Here is a 21,894-nt window from a genome sequence, read left to right as displayed (position 1 = left end):
TAATTCTTAAGAGGTAGGTTATAAAGATAACGTTACAAGTACTAACAGAAGCTACTGTGCTATAATTGAATGATAAAGATAATAAGAAACACATTTGTCTTTCCACAGTTTAAAAACAGTATAAATTGATTTGGAGGACTCTTGCCCAATCATAGCTGCTAGTATAGACCCCTGTGCCCATACAAAGCCCCAGTGATTTCAAGGAGGCTCTGCTCAAGCATAACAGTTGGTCCATGCAGATCATTGCAGAATTGGGACCTAATTTTGCTAAAACTAAATATATTCATCTGACACTTTACTGTATGATCTGAGGCTCAATGAGGGAAATTGGATAAGGCATTTTGGAGATGACAGCTTTTGTAAAAGGTTACATTTTTGGTAGTGTTTCCTAGTTTTGTCATATCAAAAAGAGTTGTGTACAATTTCAAGTTTATTTTATCCTGTTATCCAAAATATATGCCTTTGACTAGTATGGGAATGTTTACTGTGTTAATAGTTTAGACCTTGACCCTGCTACTCTTTGAATAAAGTCTCACATATGCTTGAATAGTTGCAAGATTGGAGTCCTAACTGTTCATCCTGGGAATATTTATCCACATGACTAAATTTATATACAGAGATCTATTAATGTGCTTAATATTTGCAGAAATCAACCCATAGTCATGTAAAACTATTGCAATACCAGTGTTAGAATACCATTAGCAAATTTATGCTCTAAAACTAGAGTGTTTTATTAAAATATTAAAACAATCATAAAAAGTTTAAATTAATAGGTGCTTGGCCTGGTTTATATTTTCTACAAGAAAAAAATATTACTTTAAAAAAATTCCAGAAGACAACAGAAATACAGGGATGGTGGTTGTTAGATGGCTGTTAAGAAGGTTCTCCTGTTCTAATAGTATCCACCATCACCAGATAAAGAAACGTATCTTTGAAGAAAACTTTGTTTCATAGCATTCTGTCTGGCAAGGAATCACTTACCAACATTTGTGATTGTGAAATCTATACCGCTATTGTTTTGCCTTTATGGTCCCCACTTCTCTATTATTTATCTATATAGTCTCTGATTCTTTAATTGTTTCTGCCTGTTGCATAACTAATTTTGCAAGATTTAAATCAACTAAGATCGTGGGGTATGATTGGTTAAATAATTGTTTCATAATGGGCTAGGACTGATGAAAAATACTGTTTTTTAGTACTTTAATTTAAAATGATTGGTTAAGGTATATATAAGCAGGAGTCAAGTTTAACTATATAAACTGGGGTCCAAAAGGAAGTTCTTTGGAACCTAACTCCAGGACACAGCCCAAGATCAGAATGCGAGACCTCAATGCCCTGCCAACTATATCGTGCAGAAGCTGGAGCCCCAGATGACCTGATCCTGACTGGCCACCGGGAAAAGTTAATCTATTGGGAGTGGTGAGCATTGTATGCTTAGTGTGCGTATTCTGTTTTGGTAATTGTTAATAGATAAAGGTTAAGGATATTACTGTGTAAGGCTCTTTCACTGGTAAAAGACCTCACAAATCCACAGAAGATTACGCTCTGAGCCCTAGGAATTGGGTAAGGGTGGGTACTTAAATTAACCAGGGTTATGCTCTATGCCCTAGAAACTGGGCAAGGGAGGTGCCTTTTCCCGGAGCTCTAGGAACTGTGAAAGAGTAGGGTGCCTAAATTAACTGGGTTAAGCCTTAAGCCCACAGAAGGGTAAAAGCAGGGTCCTAGAGCATGCGGGTAACAGATTTGGTGAAGAAGGCGGGCAGCCTAAGGTTGTTTGAACTGAACTGATGGAGTCTAACTCAGTAAATAATAGCAGAATACCTGTATCTTCTGTCAGGAAGGATTGCTAGCCAGCTGGCAGAATTATTACCCCAGAGCAACAAGAGGGGTGGGGAACAAAGAAAAGGGACAAGGAGAGGTATGGGCTAGTTGAGGAGCCCACCCTTTTTGTTAAATGGGTAGTGGAACAAGGCCTATGTCCATGGGAAGGGATGGTTCTGCGAGGAAAGCAGGCTCAGGCTCAGACAAGCAGCATACAGTCTGCAAACAACAGATAAAGAGATTCAAAAACATGCTGGGAGCCCAGAGGGGCATAGTGGTAGGAGTAAGTATAGGCACCAGGGACATAGACCTCTGGGACGATACTTGGAATGGTGATATCTGGGCTAAAGAAGGTGTCATTTTGGGAGATAAGTAAGTGATTTAAGGAAAGAGTGAGAAGTTACCACCACAGAGGTTGGAGGGAATTAAACAATTAAAAGTTGTGGAAATGTTAAAGAGGAAAAGTGTTATAGGAAGAGAATTTTTGGTTTCTTTGCAGCCATTCTGAAGGAAAATGGGCCCTTGTAAATAATCAATTGTTAATAACTGCTGCAGACCGGCAGAAAATCTGATTAAAATTATTTGAATATGGACAGTTTAGTCAAAATCACTAAAAAGAACATAAGGGGTTTCCATTGGAATTTAACTGCCTCCAAATGTATAAAAGGGAATGTAATTTGTGTACTGCTGTGTACAAATACACCTCTATCCCGGTATAACGCTGTCCTCGGGAGCCAAAAACTCTTACCGCGTTATAGGTGAAACCGCGTTATATTGAACTTGCTTTGATCCGCCGGAGCACGCAGCTCCCCCCCCTCCCCCCCCCGGAGCACTGCTTTACCGCGTTATATCCAAATTTGTGTTATATCGGGTTGCGTTATATTGGGGTAGAGATGTAATTAAAGCAGTACAAGAGATGTTAAGAAAAAGAGAATTTGTGTGGGTGTGTGTAAATATATTGTGTAAATATGTAAGGTTTTAAGGACCTAAACCAACACTGTTTGTTTGTAAAAACCCTGTTTTGTAGGTTTAAGATGAATTGGTTTTGATTTTTTTTTTAAATAATGCCATTAAAAATCCAATTGAATCTCTCATTCAAAGTTGCAACACTACTCTTTTGCCCAACACAAGCAGCTAGTGTGGTTTGCCTTTGTTATTTAGCATTTAACCCTTTGCTACTTTTATGCTTTATAAAGTTGAATATCTTTTTAAATAAGGACCAGAGGATGTGGCCGTGACTGTGGTAGGGATAGCCAGCACCAGGAGAATGGGGAGAGATTCTGGATTTTTTTTTTTTTGGTAACAAAATAGCAGATAAGAACTGCAGTAAACGAATAACAAATTAAAAAGACAGTGCCCCTCTGGAGCAACAGCAGGGGTGAGGTGCACAAAAAAGCAATGTTAGGAACACTAAGCCTTAAGGTGGCTCTGAGTAATCAGAATGTCACTTTGATAAGGGTACATGAATACTCTGTAAGCACTAAATAAACAGTTACACCTTATGTAAAAATTGATATGGTTAATATAATGTTTTGGGAGTTAAACTATGTAAGAAATATGCATTTTCCCATGATATATGCAGTATATATTGTAGAAGGGCTAAAAGAAATGTAAACAAAACCTGTTACTTCATTAAAATCTTGCAAGGGCTCTAAAAGGAGCCACGAAAGGTTATGTTTTCTTTTTCAGATTGCTGTGTGCTTTAAAAACAAACAAAAAGAAAACAAGGTAAAACCAATACTTTAAATTTTTAAATAAGCCCAGTGAACACTGTAGAAAAAGACCAGCCCAACAGTATACCCGGTAAAAATAAATTGGTCAAAGAAACAAAACAAGCCATGGTTAATATTGTTCCATTCTTCATAACCAAAAGCATAGAACAGGGCTAGAAAATTGTTTATTTTATTTTTCAAAATCTCAAAGGAAAAACTAACAGCCAGTGGTGTCTGTGTTGATGCAAATTACCTAGCTGATAGGGGAAGGTGAGAACTGCCCATAGATGGTAGCACAAAGGAGCTGCAGATAATGGACACACCTGCCCAACATGGAAATTTGTGTAAGCAAGAAGGCTCAAATTATGACCCTCCAGGAAAGGGAGGTGGGAAACAAGTCAGTCCTGATACTGAGAGACAGGTTAACCCTTAGAAGTAAAGTGTCCCTTACAAACTTACCCCACCAAAACCCCAAGGATATAATTAAATTAAAAAGCCCATGCAAAGATTCCAAGAGGGTTTTGAAGACACTGGCCTCGAAGACAAATTGTTGAAATAAAAGGTGTGGTATAACAAGATACTTTTAAATGCCCATTTGTAATAGATTTGATGCTAATGTTACTGTTAATATTAAACTTTGGGATAAATTAAATGTTACTGAGTAACCCTGTAACAATGTATAATGTGTATGATTTGGGGGGAAAGACTTTAAGCATGTTATAAATGGTCATTGGAAACATACCTCATATTTAAAAGCCTTATGGTAATAATACTTCTCAGCTATTACCTGTGAATAAACTTAAAATGTGGCACAGCATAGAAAAGATTACAAACCTGGTCTGCTGTATAAAAAAGGGAAACTGAGGTACACTACCTCATGAATTTCATGACTGAACAGTGGGATAATTCACCCTAAACCCTTAAAAGGTAGAAGCCATTAAAATCTGGCCTGCCTATAGAAGAAAAACACAGGAAAGTATGGGGGTAATTCCTCTGTTTTGCCTGCAATCAGCAAGGAGATTTGTAAAAGGAAGGGATATTTTAAGCAATAATCTGCTGCCCCATAATGGGGGTAGAAAGATCTTTTTGTCTTTCAGAACTTCAGGAAAAGCTGCGCCAGCTGAAGAGCAGCTCAGAATACCATGGATCTACAGTCGCAACAAAGATCATGTTTTGTGTTGTGTTGTTGCTAGCATTGTTGTGTAGTTTAAAAATGGGGAAACTGTGTTAGGCAGAAAAGGATTAATGGACACTTTAACTGTATTTTCAGAAACAAACGTTGCAGAAGGGCAGAGTCAAGGAATGCCAGTCTGTTAACAGGGAAACATCCACAGATGGTGAAAGCACGTTTAAAGGCAAAATATGCATGGGACACAAGCTTTATCTGTTGGTGGGAATGAAAGGATAAGCATAAGAATTTTAAGCACAAAGTGAAATTACGAAAGGAAAGAAAGGGCATGTGAAAACATTGGTTGCTGGGGGGAAAAAATCAGTAATAATTGGCGAGTCTTAATCAACCTCCAGCATGGAAGCCTGCTGAATACACCTGGATGTTGTATAAAATTGGATGTAAGCATAGGTAGCGACTCCATGGGTACTCCGGGGCTGAAGCACCCACGGGGAAAAAATCGGTGGGTGCAAGCTCCCCTCACCCTCCTCCTCCCCTGAGCGTCCCCGCTCCTCTGCCTACCTCGTTGCCCGCTCGGCCACCACCAAACAGCTGCTCCGGGAGTTGGGGGAGGAGCGGGAACGTGGCACGCTCAGGGGAGGAGGCAGGGAAGAGGCAGGACCAGGGCGGGGATTTAGGGGAAGGAGTTGGAATATTGGCAGGGAGGGGGCGGAGTTGGGGCGGGGACTTTGGGGAAGGCGTTGGAATGGGGGCAGGGCCTCATGGAAGGGGTGAAGTGGGGGCAGGGCCGGGGGCAAAATGGGGGTCAAGCACCCATGGAAAAGAGGGGAAGTCAGTGCCTATAGATGTAAGGAAAGGAAGGCCATTACAGTACCTTCCCTGACTACTATAAGGGGCAGTACAGTAAAGGCCCAGTAAAGGTATAGCTGCTCTAACACTATCTCAGTATGAAATACTGAACGTTATTGCAATTGCGTGGCAGTCAGGAGGAGTAGGCAGCTCCCAAGGAGTGTATTGAAAACTGCTTTGGGTGGAACTGGATTAGGAGTTGGAATACTGGATGCTACTAACATAAAGGTATTGGCAAACAAAGTAAGTTATGTTACAGTTGAAATACAAGAATTGGGAAGCCCATCAGTGCATCCCTGTAAAATTAGGAATGGGGCAACAATTATTTTTTAAAATACGGCGGTGTGGCCACAGCAAGGTGAAAAAGATTTATTACTTTTTGCAGGGGCTATGGAAACAATACAAGAAAACGTGTCCTTAGCATTAGCCTGTACACAGGCCCAAGATATAAGTCAGCAATTGGTAATCCAAATGATTCGGGAAGCCATGCAAGGAAACTTGCCTTTGGAAATAAAAAAGTTGTTGTGGAAAAATGTTACAGAAGGGGAGAGACAATTAATGGCGTGGTGGAAATTTGTAAACTCTACACTAAATAAGGACCAAATGGTTCTACAAGCATATGTAGGAATCATACACTCCAGTCTCACTATCAATATATATCCAGTGTTACCTGTGGGAATCCAGCTAACAAAAAATTTGGTTATGTATTCCGCTGATCACCATTCCTGGGCATATAAAGAACATCAACAATGGAAAACTACTGAAATCTTTCAATGTGTGGCCCATGAAAATTTGAGATGTGTGTGAGGATCAAAATTTAAAAGAAAGAGACAGATATTTTTATGTTAAAGACAAAGGAACCCAAAGATGTATGTTTGATATATTCACTGAACAAAAATCAGCTGTTGTGTATGCAGGAAGGGGATGTGTTTGTGTTAGGAGTCATTGTCCAATGGTGGTAGTAGATGATAATGAATAGTATGTTATGACTTATTTAGTTAATAATGTTTTTGCATTACAAAGATTAAAAGTTGTGATTTTGAATACTAAATACCTGTATGGACTATAAACTACTTGAAGATGCATCCGAAGACGTGGGCTGTAGTCCACGAAAGCTTATGCTCTAATAAATTTGTTCGTCTCTAAGGTGCCACAAGTACTCCTGTTCTTTTTACTATTAGGGGGGTGGTCTTCTGCACCTGGTATGCTAAATATAATGGTTCACCCTATTGTGGTGGTCACTGGAATCCAATTGGCTTTATTAGTAAGCATAATAGCTTTCGCTTGCTGGATGAAGAGAACTGTTCGGAGAATACAGGAAGCTGGCATACAAAGTCAAATAAGGCCCTTGTTAATTATAGCTAGGAGGCAAGCCCAAGCTCAGCAGGTCTGAATACTGGACTCCTGGAACAGTAATGATGATGGCTTTAGTAAAAGTGTCATTAAGGAGGGGACTGTAAAGTCTGAGGCCTTTTTCTTTAGTAAGCAGCAGCAGCCATGAGTTAAAAAGCAGAAAGTCACATCCTCACATTCCATTTAAATTGCATCAAAACTGTGTAATATCAGGCTGTTAAGAAGTTGCTCCTGTCCTGCTAGTACCTACCGTCACCTCTTAAACAACTTAAGATCTGTTTCTTTAAGAAAACTTTGTTCGATAGCATTCTGTCTGGCAAGGAACCACTTATCAACAGTTGTGACTGTGAAATCTATACTTCTATTATTTTGTCTTTATGATCTCCACTTCTTTATCTGTATGGTCTCTGTATGATTCTTTGTTTCTGTCTGTTGCATAACTAATTTTGCAAGATTTAAATCAACTAAGGTGGTGGGATATGATTGGTTAAATAATTGTTTCATAATGGGCTAGGATTGATGAAAAATACCGTTTTTAAAACTTTCGTTTAAAATGATTGGTTAAGGTATATAGAAGCAGGAGTCAAGTTTAACTATATAAACTGGGGTCCAAAAGACTGTTCTTTGGAACTTAACTCCAGAACACAGCCCAAGATCAGAGCTGCTAGACCTCAGTGCCACAGGGCCGCCCAGAGGGGGGAGCAAGTGGGGCAATTTGCCCCAGGCCCCAGGCCCCGCAGCGGCCCCCACGAGAGTTTTTCGGGGCCCCTGGAGCGGGGTCCTTCACTCGCTCTGGGGGCCCCGGAAAACTCTCGCGGGGCCCAGCCCCCCGGAGCTTCTTCCGCTCCGGGTCTTCGGCGGCAGTTCGGCAGCGGGGTGTCCTTCCGCCCCGGGACCTGTCGCCAAAGTGCCGGGTCTTCGGCAGCAATTCGGCAGCGGGGGCCCCCTGCCGCCGAAGACCCCAGGCCCCCTGAATCCTCTGGGCGGCCCTGCAGTGCCATGCCAATCATATTGTGCAGAAGCTGCAGTCCCCAGACGATCTAAATCTTGACGGACCACAGAGAAAAGTTCATCTGCTTTATTGGGAGTGGTGAGCATTGTGTGCTTAGCACACGTATTCTGTTTTGGTAACTGTTAATGAATAGAAGTTAAGGATATTACTGTGTAAGACTCTTTCACTGGTAGAAAGCCCTGCAAACGCGCAGAAGATAACCAGTTCCTAGGGTGTAATCGGTGGACTGGAGCCCTAGGAACTGGGTAAGAGTCGGTGCCTTTCACCCAGAGCCCTAGGAACTGGCAAAGGGTGGGGGTGCCTAAATTAACTGGATTATGCCTTGAGCCCACAGAATGGTAAAGGTGGGGTGCCCTAGAGTGTGCTGGTAACAAGGGGGCACAGCGAATTGCAGAATCAGGGCCTAAAACACTTACAAGAGTAAAACCTATTATGTGAATTAAATTGTGTGATGGGTATATATACACAATTAGGCCAGAAAAAGGCTAACAAACCACAGGTGGAGAAAGAGAAACTACTCCTCTCCTCCTTGCCAGAAGAACCTGTCAGAGCTTCCAGCTGAGAATGGCAAGTTCTCCAGCTCTGTATCTATGCGTGGAGGGCAGCTCTAAACTGGGGACTGGTACAGGAAAACAAATTCTCCCTCCTGTTTATGAAAAAATGAAGTATAGAAAGGGTGATTCAGGAACCTACAGTCCAGTCAGAAATTCTGGGCAAGAGCAGATGAAATAACCTCTTTGCTGTCCAACAACTTCTCTTTAGAGCTGAGACTCAACAAGGCAGTTAGCAAGCATTTTAGGTTAAGGTCCAGGGAAGTTCTGTCGGATGAGAAAGACTTAAAGGGACAGGGCCTTTCCTCTCTGTATGTCTGTCCCTAATGGGACAGGAAGACACCCTGCACTTTGATTACTCTCTGTTTTAGCACATCGTGGGAGCTGAGATGAGCTCCCGTTACAGGATAGCCATTTGAGACACTGAGTGGGCCATAAAATTTACCATCTGGCCATGCTCCCCCGTCTGGCCTCTTCCAAAGCTACTGTGGGTCCTACTTCCGTTCTCATTCTTCTCTAAGAAAGGAATTTGCTTTCTGCTGCTGCAAGAGTTATCCATAATAATCTAATTCCACTTCAGCGTCAGCTTGACACCTTTACTCATGTTTAAGGCTAAGATTTTTTCACGTGACTTCCAGTGACCTCCGTGAATTCAACCTTGGCGGACGGAAGCTGGAGGGTCCACCCGCCGTTCCCTGTGGCTGCAGGTGCCGGGGCCCCCGGGAGTTCCCAGTTGCCATGGGTAGCAAGGCCGCAGCTCCTGGCTGCCGCGGTGAGTGGGGACTCCCCAACAGCTCCCGGCGGATGGGAGCAGTGGGAGCTCCGAGTTGTTGTGGGTGGTGGGCCCCCCTTGCAGCTCCTGTCCAACACAGGCAGTAGGGCCCCCTGGAACTCCTTGCAGTCTTCCGAGCCACCGCGGGCACCGGAAGTCCTTCAAAGCTCCCGGCCTCCGCAGGTGGCGGGGGTACACTGGAGCTCCGAACTGGGGAACTGTGGAGCTCCAAGCCACCACACATGGTGGGGGCACCCAGAGCTTGGAGCAGCCCCCGCATCTGCCCAATTTCTGCAGGCGGTGTGGGACCCCTCAGCTGGACTCCCCATTTTGTCAGGGATATTTTTAGTAAAAGTCAGGGACAGGTCAAGGGCTTCCATGAATTTTTCTCTATGGCCCGTGACTTGTCTGTGACTTTTACTAAAAATATCCGTGATACAATCTTAGCCTTACTCATGTGGAGTAGTCCTTTATGCTAGAAGAGGTCCCATGGAGTCAGTGGACCATTTCTAGAGTAGTGTGCCACTCAGGATAAGGGTGTCAGAATCTGGCCCTTTTAAGTGACCCTCAATACCCACCTCTTCTACGCTAATTAAAACCAATTTCCATACGAGACATTAGTTAGCAAATTTTCATGATTCATCTATTATCCCCACTTACACCATCTTATTTTAAGATTTGCTTTTGTAAATGTTGTAGATTGGTATTAACTTTATAACATGCAGTACATATTAAGACTGAAGCAACTAACTGGCTTCCTATAAGCCAGCTGGGACATGTCTGCTCTTGTCTCAATACGTTGTGTCTCCTCACCCAAACATGCCTTCAGATATATGAATCTGTCAGATGACACTTACTATGATTCCTGCTCCTGGCCACTTCACATTTTTATCTCATTCATGATTATAATTGTTCTGACAAGTGCTAATTGTCCTAAAGTGACTACATTTTTTTTAAAAATGGATAAGTCTGCTTATTTATAACCACAAAATGACATTCAGGTGCATAGCACTGAAATTAAAGTCATTGGCTTATAGACATACAGCATCATTCTGAGAGTAGTCAGATCAAATGTGCCATACAGTTGTCTAAAACAGAAGACAAATGTATGTTTAAGTTCATACATTCATAGAGTTCTTTAAACATCCAAGCACTTAAAGTGAAAAATAAATAATATAATGAAGCAGTGCTAAGGTAATAGTGAGAATAAGATTAATTTTAGCTATTAATTCAGGAAGTATACTCTTTGGAGGAGGCTACTTTCTTAGGTGAAGAAAGGAATAATCATGTGAACGAGCTGCTAGTGTATCCTTTTCAAGCTCCAATACAAAATCCTTATAGGTAATGCACAGTGTGCCTGTCCAGGCACACGTGATAGCATTATAAATGGGACAAAAGCTTTGTGAATAAGCAAAAGCATCTTTAAAAAAGAAAACATCAATCCACTCCTTTATGGTGACTCAGTCAAGATATGAGCATAGGACTGAAGTGCTTAAAGATCTTGATTACGGTAAATATTCTGGGAGGCAGAATCAAGTAAATCAAGTCCAAAAGACAAAGGGAAAGTGCAAGAATGCCCACCTATAAATAATTTCAGCCAAGTCATATTGGGCAAGGCTTTGTCTGGATCTTTTTATTCCTCTGAGAAAGTATATGTCGGAACCCACAGGAATTCCCAAAATGAGAGAATCAGCCACCTTTGCCTTCCCCACTAAGTAGAGTAGTCAAAAAATGCAGGTGCATGCACACACACCTCTACAACTTGTTTTAGTTGAAAAGTCATTTTTAGTTCAAAAAAATCCCCCCAGAAGTATTTGACAATTTTTCCCCATTAGTTTTACTCCTGATCTGCACCAAGCACAGCACAAGATCTGCTCCATGAACACACAAAGCTGCTCTGAAGAATACAGCTGCAGTCTGCAGGACAAAAAAGATTCTATCATGAACACTTACTTTATATTAAGAAACAAATAAGTAAATGTAGGGTACCCAACTGTTCTGACGTAGTATGGCTTTTTACACCTATGTAACTTCATTCATTTCAGTGGAGTTACTTCTGGTTACTGCTGGGGGGATTCTGTGCCACTGCATGTGCACAGAATCCATGTGCACCACAGATTTCTTTCGGCAGATGACTTTCTGACAGGGAAGCAAAGGGAAGCTGCAAGAGCAGTCACGCACCACTCCCTAGCAGCACAGGTACATCATTTCAGGTACCTGGAGCAGCTGGAGGAGAGGTAAATCACAGCGGGGCTGAGGACACCCCAGCCAATGGCTCCTACCCTGAGCCAGGATCAACTGCTAGTCCTGGCTGGGCTGGAGCCAGGAAAGGACGGGACTTCCTCTTCCCCTGCAAGGAGTGACTGGGGCTGTGTTAGACCCACCTCCAGAAACTTCCCCCAGCTGCAGGAAGCTCAGTATCCTTCCCTGCTTCCTGCCCCCATCATTCCTCAGCTGTGTGGGTAGGAGTCACTGTATGGGGAGCTGCTCCCCTATCCACCCAACCCCCGGGCATCCGGACCTCCCATACCCAAACACTCCTGCCAAGCCTCACCCAGTACATCCAGAACTCCCCTAGCTTTCCATACCCAAACCTCACCCCACTGAATCTGAACCCCTGCATCTGGAGCTCCCCTGCACCCAAACCCCCTGCCTCCAGACCACCCCCTAGTGAGCTCCCTGCACTCAAACCCCCACCCTGATGCCCCACCCCCTGCACCACCCTGAGCCCCCACATCCAGACCCCAACCTCACCAAGCCCCACTCCCCCAGCACCCAGACCCCACTCCACTGAGCCCCAACCATCTTCACCTGGAAGCCCCTGCAGAGTCCCATTGCCCCTGCACCTGGAACCCCCCACAATGGGCCTCTCTGCATCCAGATCCCCCCACATCTAGATCCCCACAGAGCTGCCTGCACCCAGATTGTCCCACACAGAATCCTCTCACTCCACACCTGGATCCCCCCACACTGAGCTCCTCCACACTTGGATCCTACCTGGTTGAGGCTGCCTGCCCCACACCTGGTGCACCTGTCCCAGAGGGGTATGACCCCAGGGTGTTTCTGGGACAGGCCCAGGCTTTGTGCTGTGTCAGGGTCGGGTGCAGCCTCACTGCTGAGTCCGTGTCCAGGGAGTCGGGGGGCTGCAGGGTGATCTCCCACCTTCATGCAGCCAATGGCCTGTGCTCTCCACTGCCATGCTGGAGCCTCTGCAATTATTTATTGACAAATGAAACTTACAGAATTTTAAAATATTGTGTGCAGAAATGTTAATTTTTTGTCGCAGAATTTTTAATTTTTTGGTGTAGAATACTCTCAGGAGTATCTGATGTACACTAGTGAAGATTAAAAACCTCAAATGATTAAGTCATCAAGCCTGGGTGTTATTCCTCTAAGAGTTCTGAAGGAATTTATCAATGAAGTGGCTGAGTTGCTAACAAAAGTATGTGTTCTCACATTAAAATCAGCTATTATGTTATTACTGATGTGAATGCCCACACATCCTTTTTGACTTCATGAGCATAGTAGGAGAGAGGTGTACCCACAGATTTCTTTTAAAGAGGCTTGATTAATCCTACAAATTTGTCTTAGTCTGTGTGATCTTTTACATATCTGTGTGCATCCAGTTTCAGGACTGGAGCTTGAGAAAATAATTTAAGGCATGTGTTCACGTGTCAGTTGTCAATGTGTTGCAATTTTACTTTATCAAAAGTGGATCATCCTTGATCAAAGTTCAGTGGAAAAGAGAAAACAGCAGTGGGGGGAATGGTAATACAGTTTGCTGTAAGAATGTTAAAAATGCAATTTGTGATTGAGTAAAAAAAGCAGCCTTTTCCCCCTTCATGTTGTATAAAGAAGACCTGAAAGCTTGTCTCTTTACTTTTTTTAAAAAATCAGATTTTTTTTAAAAGTTAAAAATTCAGATAATTCCTATCCTGCAAGAGTGTAGATAGTTGAAGAACCAGTAGGATTAGGATATAAAATTACCAAAGTAGTGGAACCCAGATTAACTTGACATGGGAAGTTTTTATTTAGACTGTTTAAAACTCTGGGATGTTAACAAAAAACCTTCCCTGTTAAGGGTTGATTATATATCAGAGGCCCTCAAAGATTTCTGCAGCAAAGGCACGAAAGGACAGACTTGCCATTCCTGATAGTTCTGAGATGTAACTTTTTGTTGTGTTTTAGGAGCCTGACATTTTTTTTAAAGTAGTCCCTCATAGACTCATAGACTTTAAGGTCAGAAGGGACCATTATGATCATCTGGTCTGACCCCCTGCATGCTGCAGGCCACAAAACCGTCCCTACCCTTCCCTTGACTCTGCTGATGAAGTCCCCAAATCCTGTGTCTTGGTGACTTCAATTTGCAGAGAACCCTCCTGCTAGCGATCCCTGCCCCATGCTGCGGAGGAAGGCGAAAAATCTCCAGGGCCTCAGCCAATCTACCCTGGAGGAAAATTCCTTCCCGACCCCAAATATGGCGATCAGTAAGACCCCGAGCATGTAGGCAAGAGTCTCCAGCCTGACCCTTCTTAGCCATTATACTATTTACCTGCTATTGCTCGGTATTCCTCAGCTAATATGTTTTACCATTAAACCATTCCCTCCATAAACTTATCTAATTTAATCTTAAAACCAGACAGGTCCTTCGCCCCCACCGTTTCCCTCGGAAGGCTGTTCCAATATTTCTCCCCTCTGACGGTCAGAAACCTTCGTCTAATTTCAAGCCTAAACTTCCCCACTGCCAGTTTATATCCATTCGTTCTCGTGTCCACATTAGTACTAAGCTGGAATAATTCCTCTCCCTCCCTGGTATTTATCCCTCTGATATATTTAAAGAGAGCAATCATATCCCCCCTCAGCCTTCGTTTTGTCAGACTAAACAACCTGAGCTCCTCTAGTCTCCTTTCATACGACAGGTTTTCCATTCCTCTGATCATCCTAGTGGCCCTTCTCTGCACCCGTTCCAATTTGAGTTCATCTTTTTTAAACATGGGAGACCAGAACTGCACACAGTACTCCAAATGAGGTCTCACCAACGCCTTATACAACGGAAGCAGCACCTCCTTATCCCTACTAGATATGCCTCGCCTAATGCATCCCAAGACCGCATTGGCTTTTTTCACCGCCACATCACATTGTCGACTCATAGTCATCCTCCGGTCTACAAGAACCCCTAGGTCCTTCTCCTCCTCCGTTACTTCTAACCAATGCGTCCCCAGCTTGTAACTAAAATTGTTGTTAGTCATCCCTAAATGCATCACCTTACACTTTTCACTATTAAATTTCATCCTACTTCTGATACTCCAATTCACAAGCTCATTCAAGTCTCCCTGCAGAATATCCCTATCCTCCTCCGAATTGGCAACGCCTCCCACCTTCGTATCATCCGCAAACTTTATCAGTCCACTCCTGCAATCGGTTCCGAGGTCAGTAATAAATAGTAATAAATAAATAAAATGGGTCCCAAAACCGAACCCTGAGGAACTCCACTGGTAACCTCCCTCCAACCTGACAGTTCACCCTTCAGTACGACCCGCTGCATTCTCCCCATTAACCAATTCCTTATCCACCTCTGGATTTTCATATCGATCCCCATCTTTTCCAGCTTAACCAATAATTCCTCATGGGGTACAGTATCAAACGCTTTACTGAAATCCAGGTATATTAGGTCCACCGCATTTCCCTTATCTAATAAGTCCGTTACTTTCTCGAAGAAGGAGATCAGATTCGTTTGGCACGATCTGCCCTTCGTAAAACCATGTTGTAATTTATCGCACTTGCCATTAACCTCGAGGTCCTCAACTAGTTTCTCTTTCAGAATTTTCTCCAGCACCTTCCACACTACAGATGTTAAACTAACAGGCCTGTAGTTACCCGGATCACTTTTTTTCCCTTTCTTGAAAATAGGAACCACATTAGCTATTCTCCAGTCTAACGGAACCACCCCCGAGTTTACAGATTCATTAAATATTATCGCTAATGGGCCTGCTATTTCTCGCGCCAATTCCTTCAATATTCTCGGATGAAGATCGTCCGGTCCTCCCGACTTAGCCCCATTAAGGCGTTCGAGCTTTGTTTCTACCTCGGATATGGTAATCCCCCATTCTGTTTGCCCCTCTGTCATTGTGCTAGTATCCCTAATACCTTCATTGGCCTCATTAAACACCGATGCAAAATATAAATCATAAAGCAGCAATAGAAGTACATCTAAGATACAGCCTTTCCTATCCATCCACACAGGTAGAACGCTCATGATATCGTGTCTCAATGACTGCAACATCTTTCTCTCTGGCCCTGACAAATGCAATCTTGTCCTGCTTATACCCATTCAGAATGCTGCTGCAATGATCATTCTCCCAACCTGTTCCTTTGACCACATCACACCTCTCTTTGCATCTCTCCAATGGCTTCCCTTCTCTATCCTATCAAACATAAAATGCTTGTTTTCATTTTCAAGGCCCTTCATGGCCTATCCCCACCTGGCCTGTGATTTCTCATTCATTATCAGGATGTCTATTCCAGCCAGTGATTTCAGCCTTCATGCAACATTTCAGGAAATCTTGTTACTATAGAAAGCCACATCTTCTAATCAATTAATGCTTCAAAAGTTAGTTTATATAATAAACAGTTTGAAGTGTTATTATACAACTGACAAGAGCTTGGACCCATGTTTCAGAAAACCTTGTTAGATATGCCAAAATACTGCAAACTTGGAAAAACTGATTTGGATCCAAACTTGCAACTCTACTTCATAATTAATTGCATCACAAAGTTTGAAGCTTTACTGGCTCTTAACATGCTCCTCAAAGAGCTCTTGCCATTCTTTATGGAAGGGTCTTGTCAGAACTCCAGCTAGTTTAAAGTTTTCATTCTCCCAACCAGAGATATCAGAAGAGTTAAAAGCCTAGATTCCACCTCAAGAAGCAGTTACAAATACATCAGAGACTGAAAGAAAGTCACAGATAGATACTGATTTACAAAATAACCCATATAACTGGTAGTTGAGGTCCATATTGTGCCATCAGGTTGTGCCTTCTTATATACTGTTTAGGGTGTTCTGCTGGAAAAATATAGATGGAACAATAGGCCAGGAATAATATTTTGGTAATTTGTTTGTTTGTTTCTGTAGTGGTACAGAAAGCAGTAAGGAATATTAAATATAAATTAACTTAATATACACATCAAATGACCAAATTCCTTAGACAAACGTACTAGGCTTTTAGATTGTAAGCTCTTTTGGTCCAGATACTGTCATTTCTCTATATGCGGCATCTAATGGAGTCTTTACCTGGTTGACTCTAGCAACTACTACAATATGTGTTAATACTACACCTTTGCATAATAACCATCAGCTTTCATTCATTTTTGTTCTGACTTCAAATAGAAAAACAACTTTCACAAAAATATTGCGCGCGCGCACACACATGATAGGCTGTTTTAGGAGTGCCTCAGCCAGTGAGTTTTTGTAAGGCATGCAACAACTCACTTGCATGCAGCATGACCATGCATGTTCTACAAAATGGCATCCTCCACGGGGGACAGAAGGAATCATCTCATAGGCCAGATCTGGCCCACGGGCCACCAGTTGGACAACACATAACTGGTCAAGCATGCAATGCATGCCTTGTATACACAGACGGCATGCGACTGGCTAAGGCCCAATACCCGTATCTTATATGTTGGCATAACTATTGGCTCAGGTGCCATTATTCAGGATGTACATCTGTGCAAATAATAGGAGAATAAAGCATTTTAAGGTAGTAGGTTGTTTTTTCAGCAGTCATGTAGTTACACTAGTGCTATTAATGGTGCAAAACTAGACACTGGCATTTTTCCACAATATCTTATTAGTATTGTGGTAACTCCAGTTATGGATCAGGGCCATACTGTGCTAGACATGATACAAACACATAACAAAACAAAACAAAACAAAACAAAAAAGAGAGGCTGTCCCAAACTTGGATTGTAGCCTCTTTCTAAAGAGGCTATAATCCAAGTCATTTCACGTGCTCTATTCAGAGCAAATTTAAAAGTACGTAGTAAAAATCCTCATTTTCAAGTCTGGGTTAGAGCTCACATCACTGATTGTGTGATGCAGCTGTACTGCAGAGAAGAACTACCAGTAAGAAAATTCCTCATCTAGACAAGACCCCAGGGAGTGACCCTGAGCAAAGAGGACCAGCCTCTGTTCCAGGTGTTATGATGTCCCAGGTAATTTGTCAGAACCCCTAAATAAGACTTTAATTTTGATAACATTTTACTCCATTTTCCGGTTAACAAGATCATCCGGGACCTGCAAACTTGAATCTAAACTTATCCCGCACAGTCACAAAACTAGTAGCTAGCCAGAAGCCATTTGTACAGCACCTAGCACAAGCTAATCTTGATGGGCCACTAGGCACTAATGCAATACAAATACAATACTCTGAGAGTCCAATCCTGCATATCCTTAAATCACACAAGTAGTCCCATTAGTTTCAATCAGATTTACTCAATAACTAAATATTGCTGAAGTGAATTATGGTTGTAGGACTGGCAGCCTAGTTCTTACAGGTTTAGTTTGAATTCAAGCTATTTAACCGGTATTCAAGCTATTTTTAAATTCCTGTATGTAGTTACACACTGAAACTTTGTATATTGAATAGAGGACTCAGAGAACCTGCTGGGCAGTGCAATTATAACAAATCTTAGTTTATTTTTCTTATCCCTATCTAAAGAAAAGGTTCTCTTTGTGCAAATAAGATTAACGTACTACAATATTAAGAGTATACTTAATCTATGGTAAACAATATGTCATTAAAATAACATCTCTGATAAAATTCAAGCACTCAGAGTTCCACTGAGCCAATGGAAGATCTGGGAACAGAACCCAGGATTCCCAACCATTAGCCCTACAAAGCCCTGCTTCCTACAAAGCAGAAAGGCTGACTTTAGGCCCTGATCCCACAAACAATGATGCATGTGAGTAACTTTACTCATGCATAGTCCCATCTTCTGTTGTACAATCTAATTAAAACATAAAATCCTGAAAATTAAAGCAAGCATTGTTTTAATATTTGCATCAACCACTGTATGATAATATCTCACAATCAAAGTGATTGTCCAGGTCATCTGTTTTTTCACACAATGGAACCGGTCATGTGAGTAAAGTTGTTCACATGCTTAAATGTTTGCAGCATCAAAGACTTTGGCCTTTTCTACACACAAGGGTTTGTACCAATTTAACTAAATGGGACCAATTTATGAAAGGATGTGATGAAAGGATGATGTTGACCTTGTCACAAGCATAGTTTTATTGGCTTCAGAAGAAAGAGAAGATAATCTGGGTAGTGACATGCCTCACCAATATCTGTCCTTTATGATAAAGGGCAGAAGATAAACCTCTACTTTAGTTCACAAGAAGAGGAGTTCTTAATGCTTGATCCTCAGCTGATGTAAGTCAGCACAGCTCCATTGATTTCATTAGGGTTGGGCTGACTTATGCCCACTCAAGAACTAACACACACTGAAGTATTATGTACTAAGGATCTGAGGGTAACTTATAGTAAGCAAACATTTGGGGGGACAAGCAATGGCTAGGATACTTGTAAACAACACACAGCAAGATAATCCAGCGTGCAGACTCTAACTATGCATCACTTGCTATCACACCCTGAAGTTAGTTTTACTGTTGCCTTTAGACATGTGGGAAGAGAAACTGACAATATGATCTTATGTTGGTTTGAAGTAGCATTCACTGTCCACATTTACTGCCCGTAGCATTCCATTCTTCTTCTGTCTTTATGATTTAGCAATTGAAGACAAGGGAAGAGATCTAGCAGCAGGTGAACTAGCCCGCTCTCCACAAACCACCAGCAAGTGCTCTACAGCAGCGGTTCTCAGCTGGGGATCTGCAGCCCCCTGGGATTCTGCGAGCCCTTTCAGGGAGGCCACGGAGCCCCACGGCTGAAACCCAGTGCCCCACACCCCAGAGCTGAAGCCGAAACTGGTGTGGGGCTGAAGGCGGCCCCCCCATACCCCGAAGCCGGGAGTGGTGCAGGACTGAAGCCAGCATGCCCCCTCCCACCCCAAAAGCCAGGAGTAGTGCAGGGCTGAAGCCGACACCCCGCCCCCCCGAAGCCGGGAGCGACGTGGGGCTGAAGCCAGTGTCCCCTCCCCAAGCTGGGGGCGGCACAGGGCTGAAATCGATGCCCCCCCAAAGCCAGAAGCAGCATAGGGCTGAAGCCAGTAAACCTCCCCACCAAGCCAGGAGCAGCAGGAGGGCTGAAGCTGGGAACCCCAGTCTCCCCCCCCACCCTCCGCTGGAGCTGGCCCCGCCCATACACAGCCCCTAGCTACCCTTTCCCTGCACCCTGAGCGACTCCCCTCACTTCACACAGCCCCTAGCTACTCCCTCCCTGCACCCTAAGCAGTTTTCAAACTTTTTGAACTGAGTCCCCCCTTAGGGTTATATTTTTTGGTTGCGTCCCCTCCCCCCGCCCAGACAGGCTGGGTGGACTCCTGAGTGAGACGCGGTGGAGGTGGCGCTGCCTCCCTGGACCCTGCTGGACTTGAGCCCCACCAGTCCTTGCCCCCCAAATATAAGTAAAACTATGCCTATGCCCAAGCCCACCCCGGCCTGGATCCCCGAGTTCCCTTCCCACCCCTGCTGTGCCCTGGTGTTTTTATAGCATGTTGAGAAGGGCCTCAGCAAGAAAAAGGTTGAGAACCCGTGCTCTACAGGCCACAAAGACGGCTGGTGCCTCCCCATACTGGGGGAGGGAGGGAGGGCACAAGCTAAAGAGGAGGACATGTGACTACCCCACGTCTCCCCTGTCCAGCAACCCCTCCCACCCTGCGCCCAGGGCCGCAGCGCTCTCCCCACCCCACGTTACCTGCAGGGAGGGAGAAGGGCTCTGTCCTTCTCTCCCTGCACCTCCCCCCCAGCATGTTTGGCTGCTCTCCCTGACAGCCGGGTGGGGAGCGGGATGGAGCCACTTCTGCCTGAGAGAGCCTGGCTGGGAGGCAGAGCTCTCTCAGGCAGAAGTGGCTCCGTCCCACTTTCCCTCCCCACCCCCACCTCCCCGCTGCCAGGGGAGAGGTGCAGGGAGAGAAGGACAGAGGCCCCCTCTCTCCCCACCCCGAGCAGGCCAATCTGGGGGGTCATTTGATGCCCTGATGCCCTCCCCTACGCATCGCCTTTGTTTAAAATTTACTGCCCATCCTTTCATGTATTTATACCTGCTCCTGTATTTTTCACTTCATGCATCCGATGAAGTGGTTTCTAGCCCTCAAAAGCTTATGGTCAAATAAATGTGTTAGTCTCTAAGGTGCCACAAGGACTCCTCATTGTTTTTGCTTTAATCTAGTTATGATCAGCCTTTGGCCTGGTGCAAATACTCCTATTGATTTCTACAGAGATAAGTCAGATGGACAGACATTTGTGGAAGATCTTCACAGACAGGCTGCAAATGTCCTGGAGAAACGAAGATGAAGATTTTGCCAGCCCAGTAACCCAGCAAAAAGATATGGAAGAAAACTAATCCACTATTAATGCCTTACTTAACTTTTTGCAATATTAGGTTTCCACTGCAATTTTGACAGTGGGAGCCCCGCCCTGCACAAGGCTGACAGCGGGAGCCCCGGATGCCCCAGGGCTGAGAGCAGGAAACCCTGCTGTCAGCCCGGCAGCCACTGTCAGCCCAGTTGGCCAACAGCGGGAGCTGCTGCATTCGCGCTGTCAGCCCTGGGCCCCTGCTCTCAGTCCTGAGAGGCCGACAGCAGGGGCTCCCACTCTCAGCCTCAGGTGGACAGTGTCAGCCTCGGACGGCCGACAGTGGGAACCCTGGTCTCAGCCCTGTGTTCCCACTGTCAACCCCACGTCCCTGCTCTGAGCCCTGGGCAGCCAACAGCAGAAAAGTAATAATGGACTTTATTACTGCTTATAATAAGGTTCATTATTACTTTTCCGCAATTTTCCATGGTTTGTCTGCAACTCAGCTGCAATTTTTTGATAATCATCCTGCAATTCATATAGGACCTTATCCACTATTCAACATCCACACAGCCAAACAGATACGTTTATTGGTCTACGCCCTAACAGATCATAAAGAGGTACTCAAGGTGAAATGGGATGAGAAAGGTATAGAAATGCTGTCCAACAACAAAAATCGCTGTGATCTGATTTCTGGAAATACCTTTAACTTCTTCATTGCATAACTGAAAAGTTAAGGATTCTCTCCACCCTAATAAGATACCACTCTACTCATAAGAGCTCTTAAGTACCACAGTTTCCCACAAAACTGGGTGACTGGGCAACAAAATGGCAGATGAAATTAAATGTTGATAAATGCAAAGTAATGCACATTGGAAAACATAATCCCAAGTATACATATAAAATGATGGGGTCTAAATTAGCTGTTACTCAAGAAAGAGATCTTGGAGTCATGGTGGACAGTTCTCTGAAAACATCCACTCAATGTGCAGCGGCAGTCAAAAAAGCGAACAGAATATTGGGGATCATTAAGAAAGGGACAGATAAGAAGACAGAAAATATCATATTGTCTCTATATAAATCCATCATTCACCCACATCTTGAATATTGCGTGCAGATGTGATTGCCCCATCTCAAAAAAGATATATTGGAATTGAAAAATATTCAGAAAAGAGCAACAAAAATGATTGGGGTATGGAACAGCTTCTGTATGAGGAGA

At 43.7% G+C, this 21,894-nt stretch overlaps 1 protein-coding gene across 3 annotated transcripts in view; it reads right to left on the bottom strand.

Annotated features, from left to right (window-relative positions):
* Window positions 1-21,894, bottom strand: part of RDX (radixin) — a 123,304-nt gene that overhangs the window by 95,608 nt on the left and 5,802 nt on the right. The window lies entirely within an intron of this gene.

This window comes from Chrysemys picta, chromosome 1 (genome assembly GCF_011386835.1).
Source record: "Chrysemys picta bellii isolate R12L10 chromosome 1, ASM1138683v2, whole genome shotgun sequence".
Lineage (NCBI taxonomy): Eukaryota > Metazoa > Chordata > Testudines > Emydidae > Chrysemys > Chrysemys picta.
Note: the sequence above shows the minus strand (reverse complement) of the source record. Positions and strands in the feature narration are given on the sequence as shown.